Raw genomic sequence first — 6004 nt, 5'->3', positions numbered from 1 at the left:
CCGGTTCCATCACAAATTAAAAAAAGAGGGAGCCGCGTGCGTGTGTCCATGCACGCGCATGCGCAAAAAGGTTTTTTGCGCATGCGCGGACGCACGCGGCTGCCATTTTTTAAAAAATGAGATGGAACCGGTTCCCGGTTGCCTGATGGCGACGGCCCGTCTGCAAAGCTGCCGCTTTCGGCAGCTTTGCAGACGGGCCGTGGCAGCTTCCGCAAAGAGCGGCGCCCCTGCCCATTCCGAGAGGTGCGCGCGCACCTCTCCGAACGACCGGAGGTGCGCGCGTACCTCCGCGCGAATGGGCAGCGGTGCCGCTCTTTCAGGAAGCCCGCCGCGGCCCGTCTGTGAAGCTGCCGAAAGCGGCAGCTTAGCAGACGGGCCGCGGCAGCTTCCGCAAAGAGCGGCGCCCCTGCCCATTCCGAGAGGTGCGTGCGCACCTCTCCGAACGACCGGAGTTGCGCGCGCACCTCCCCAAAGGTTTGGGGAGGTGCGCGCGCACCTCCGGTCGTTCGGAGAGGTGCGCACGCACCTCTCGGAATGGGCAGGGGCGCCGCTCTTTGCAGAAGCTGCCGCGGCCCGTCTGCTAAGCTGCCGCTTTCGGCAGCTTCACAGACGGGCCGCGGCGGGCTTCCTGAAAGAGCGGCACCGCTGCCCATTCGCGCGGAGGTACGTGCGCACCTCCGGTCGTTCGGAGAGGTGCGCGCGCACCTCTCGGAATGGGCAGGGGCGCCGCTCTTTGCGGAAGCTGCCGCGGCCCTTCTGCTAAGCTGCCGCTTTCGGCAGCTTCACAGACGGGCCGCGGCGGGCTTCCTGAAAGAGTGGCACCGCTGCCCATTCGCGCGGAGGTACGCGCGCACCTCCGGTCGTTCGGAGAGGTGCGCGCGCACCTCTCGGAATGGGCAGGGGCGCCGCTCTTTGCGGAAGCTGCCGCGGCCTGTCTGCTAAGCTGCCGCTTTCGGCAGCTTCACAGACGGGCCAAGGCGGGCTTCCTGAAAGAGCGGCACCGCTGCCCATTCGCGCAGAGGTACGCGCGCACCTCTCCAAAGGTTTGGGGAGGTGCGCGCGCACCTCCGCCCATTCGGGGAGGTGCGCGTGCACCTCTCCAAACGGGCGGTGCCACTCTCCATTTGGAGAGGTGCGCGCGCACCACTGCCCGTTGGAAGAGGTGCGCGCGCACCGGGCGGCTGGGAGCCGCAAGAGACGGCTCAAAGAGCCGCATGCGGCTCCGGAGCCGCAGGTTGCCGACCTGTGTCCCAGCCTGTTAAGTCAGAAACCTTTTCAGTCTCCACATGGCAGAGTCTGTTTCCCCCCCCACACACACACTGATGAAAGAGGAATATTTAGGTGTGCAAAACAAGGATTTTCCCCAAGCTTTCAACATACCATTACACTAGTGTTTCACGGGTTGTTGCATCCAGTTACTTTTTGAAAACTTTTTTTAATTTAGGAAAGGTTGTGGAGAAGGTGGTTGCACAGCCATTTCAATGGACCCTGAAGTGGATTATTTGGACCCCTCTCGGTCTGGATTCAGGCCAGGCCATGGGACAGAAATGACATTGTCCACACTTTTGGATGAACTCTGGCTGGAGTGGGAATGGGGATAGTGTATCTATCTTGGTTCTCCTTGACATCTCAGCAGCTTTCAGAACCACTGACCGTGCTATTCTTGTAAATTAGCTTCAGGGACTGGGAATGGGTGCCATTGCATTTTACTAGTTCACTTCTTTCCTACAGGCTGATACCAGTCAGTGTTAATCAGGAATGAAAAATCCCACCTTTGGCCCCTATGTGGGGTACTACGGGATTTGGTGCTCTCTCCACTCCTGTTTAATATCTACATGAAACTGTTGGGGGAGATCATACATCCCCAGGGGGTGAGGTATCATCAGTGTGGTGATGATGCTCAGTTGTACCCCTCTGCCTGTAGAGAAATAAGTCATGCTGTTGATGTTATCTCCTGGTGCCTGGAGGTTGTCAGGGTCTGAATAGAAAACAACAGGCTTCAGCTGAACCCCGGTAGGACTTTGGGTCTGGGCTTTGACTTTTAGGAGCTTCCCACTCTGGATTTTACCATCTTGGCTATTGGATGGGATTGTACTGCCCCCGATAGCCTAATCTGGGAGTCTTTCTGGACTCACAATTTTTGCTTGAAGAGCAAGTGACAGTTGTGGCCAGGCAGACCTTTGTGCAATTTCATGTTGTGCATCAGTTGTGCTTGTTCCTTGGATCATAAGGCTCTACTCACCTTTGCTTAGTCCTGGTTATCTCCCGAATGGACTATTATAATTTGCTCTACATGGAGCTCCCCCTGAAAAGTATTCAGAAGCTTCAGCTGGTGCAAGATGCACCGCTAGTTCTGGATTACACCTCTGCTTCAAGAGGTACATTAATTGTCAGTTTGTTTCCAGGTGTGATGATTCCCCCTCCCCCCATGCTTCCCCAGATACCTCTCTAAATGTCAGCTCAGGGGAGGATGAACCAGTTCCTGCCACATCAGGAGCTGAGCTGATTGATGGCTCTGAGTGTGAGGGATTTGGCTGTGGCTCCAGGTGGGGCAGCAGCAGTCAGTCGGGGAGGAGTAGGAGGAACTAACTGCCTTCTGCACCTGATCCAAGAACACATAGGCAGGAGTAAAGAAGGTCAGTCAGATTACCTGTGAGCAGAAAGCTTTGCCCTTCTTGATGGGCTGCACCAAAAGCTGGCTATTTAGCATAGCAGAGATGGAGGTGATGCTGGGAACAATGTGGTTTTTTTTCCTAGCTGTGTGTTTTCTGGTCATTGTGATTCCTGCCTCACTTTGGATTGATACTGTGCCTTGACTTGGATTGTGCCTTGGAAACTCTGGACTTTTCTTGCCTCGTGAACTCTCTTGTGTTGTGGATTTAAGTTTGCTTGGTGGATTTATTTTGACTGAGAAACTTTCAAGTGTTTTGTGGACCTTTGGCCATTGCTGTGCAGACTAGCGTTTGTCTGTTCATGGCTGGACTTAATTGGGACTTAATTCTGGATCTTTTTGGTGAAGGTAATTGCCGGGAAAGATCGATAAACTCACTAAACCACAGTTACGTGTGTATGAGAGTGAGCGGGACAGCACACCAGGTTCAATTCAAGGCGCTGATTTTAATTGCCCTACACGGCACGGAGCCAGCTTACTGAGGGATTTCCTCTCCCCGATTATTTCTGCCTATGTCATGAGATCCAGCAGATGTTTCAGGTCTTCTAAGGAGTTCCATTTGACAGTTCCAAGAGTCAAGCCTTTTCTATGTGACACACCCAATCTCTGGAACATCATCCCCCTCTCCCCCCCCCTCCCTGAGGTGAGATTAGATCCAAACCTTATGGTTTTTCGGAAAGCTCTCAAAGTAATTTCTTCATCAGGCCTGGGGATCTCTGACAACAGATAGCCCACGTGTTGGCGGTACCACACATGACATCTTAAATAATACCCTCTCATAATATGTATTTACTTATACTGATTATTTATTTTAATTGGTTTTTGTATTTGGTTTTAATAGCTAGTTTTATTGTGCACAATCCCAAATCACCTTGTGTGAGATAGGCAGCGATATAAGTTAGATAAATAAATAAAAATCAAGTAAATATGTGGAATAATTTTTTTTCAAGAGGGAGCCCCATCATAGGGACCAGTCTTGCATCTCCAACAGTTGGCTGAACCCAGTCATTTCTTCCTGAAAATACTCATTTTTTGAAGTAATAGTTTTGTTGAGTTTTTAAATCTATAGATGACAGAATGGACTTTTGTGTCCCAGACACTCTATTTCCTTATCCCAGTCTCCACATACTAACAGATCAAATTTAATTCATTGTTATATCTGTTTTATGGTTTATTATTTTGTGGAATTGCAAAACATGGTACAAGATTTTAAAAATGTGTTCCATTATAATGGCTTCATATTGGTGTATATATATATATTAGGGACGCGGTGGCTCAGTGGGTTAGGATGCTGAGCTTGTTGATCAGAAGGTCGGCAGTTTGGCGGGTCGAATCCCGAGTGCCGCGTAACAGAGTGAGCGCCTGTTACTCGTCCCAGCTTCTGCCAACCTAGCAGTTCGAAAGCACGTAAAAATGCAAGTAGAAAAATAGGGACCACCATGGTGGGAAGGTAACAGCGCTCCATGCGCCTTTGGCGTCTAGTCATGCCGGCCACATGACCATGGAGATGTCCTCGGACAAGCGCTGGCTCTTCGGCTTTGAAACGGAGATGAGCACCGGCCCCTAGAGTCGGAAACGACTAGCACGCATGTGCGGGGGAACCTTTACCTTTACCTTTATATATATATATATATATATATATATATATATATATATATATATATATATATATATATATATATATATATCCTTCATTCTATGTATATGCCTGCTTATTAGGGCTTTCACACACACCCCAAGCGGCATTATTACAAAGTCAGCTTAATTGCCCCCAACAATCTGGGTCCTCATTTTACCTACCTCGGAAGGATGGAAGGCTGAGTCAACCTTGAGCCTGGTGGGATGCGAACCTGCACTAATTGCAGGCAGCTGGTGTTACTTAAGGAGGCATTAGCCCACTGCTCCACCAAGGCTCTTTTTTTTATATATATGGATCTTTGGTCATTCGGGTTTTTTCCCACGTAGAATTGAAGGTGTAAGAGCAACGTTTCGACAAAATCTCATCCGTCATCCTGAGGCTGGTGGCTTCAGCTTCGTTCTTCTGGGAGAAGTGTGTGGTAGTGGCTGTTTGTTCCTCTTTTTTAAACTGCCAGAGGGGGTGTGTTCTGTGGGTGAAGGTGTGCTCTGATTGGGTGGGGGGGGGTTAGCTGTGTTCTGATTGGGTGGGGGTGTGTTTTGAATGGGGGCTGTGTTCTGATTGGGTGGGGGGGTGTTTTGAGTGGATGGGCTGGTCTCAGCTGCCAGCCTTAGACCTGAACTGGTGAGTTGTGCTGCTTTTGTTCGGCTCCATGTTTGTGGTAGTGCCATGTTTTTATAGTGGGTGTCAGTTTGCTTATTGTGTGGTTTGGAGGGGTTTAAAGTGGCTGATGTTGCAGCTGTGGTTAGGTTTCTGTTTTGTGGTTGTGTGTCGTTATCGTTGTGGGTTCGGATTTGCTTTTTGAATGGTTGTGTGGTGGTGATGTCATGTGATGTTATCGTGAGTTTGGGTCTGGTATCATTCTTGGTGGTTGGGACTCGTCTGTCAATCAAGGCGGGTTTCCAAATGGCTGGTAGGCGAGAGGTATCATCTCGTTTGTTCATGCTGTGGGGGCATTTTTCTATCTCAATGGCTTCTCTGATTATTCTGTTGTTAAAATGTTCAATTTTGGCGATAGTTTTGGTTTTTTAAAAATCAATTTCATGTCCCGTGGCTTTAAAGTGTTGGAACAGTGATGAAGTTTGTTCTCCCTTTCTGAGTGAGTTCCTGTGCTCTTCAATGCGTGCACTTATTCTTCTGTTGGTCTGTCCGTTGTATGTGGTGGGGCAGGTGGGGCAGGTGATTTTGTATACTCCTTGGTTTTCTAACCCAATTATGTCTTTGGGGTTTCTTAGGATGGTGTATATTTTTCTGTCTGTGTAGAATGCTGTTTTGATGTTGTGTTTTTGGAGGATCTTGCTGATTCGAAGCTGAAGCCACTAGCCTGAGGATGACGGATGAGATTTCGTCGAAACGTTGCTCTTACACCTTCAGGCCGGTGTGTGGTGTAGTTGGTTCACATAGTGTGGTGGGATGGAGGGTTTGTTGTCACTGTGTGTTGGGGGGAGAGAGCACAGGGGGAGGCTCAGCTAATCTCAATGTACACATGTTGTACTTTGACAATAAAGGTTTATTATTATTATTATTATTATTATTATTATTAATTCTATGTGGGAAAAAACCCAAATATCCAAATATCCACATACAAACACCCACGAAAACCTCAGAAAACATATATACATATATGAAACCGTAGGAATGCTACTTTTATAATATGACTTTGAAATTAATTAATTCTCAACTGCCTGTTTGTTAGA

Source organism: Vipera ursinii (assembly GCF_947247035.1).
Source record: "Vipera ursinii genome assembly, chromosome: 1".
In the NCBI taxonomy this organism is placed as follows: Eukaryota; Metazoa; Chordata; class Lepidosauria; order Squamata; family Viperidae; genus Vipera; species Vipera ursinii.
This window is presented reverse-complemented; position numbering follows the sequence as displayed.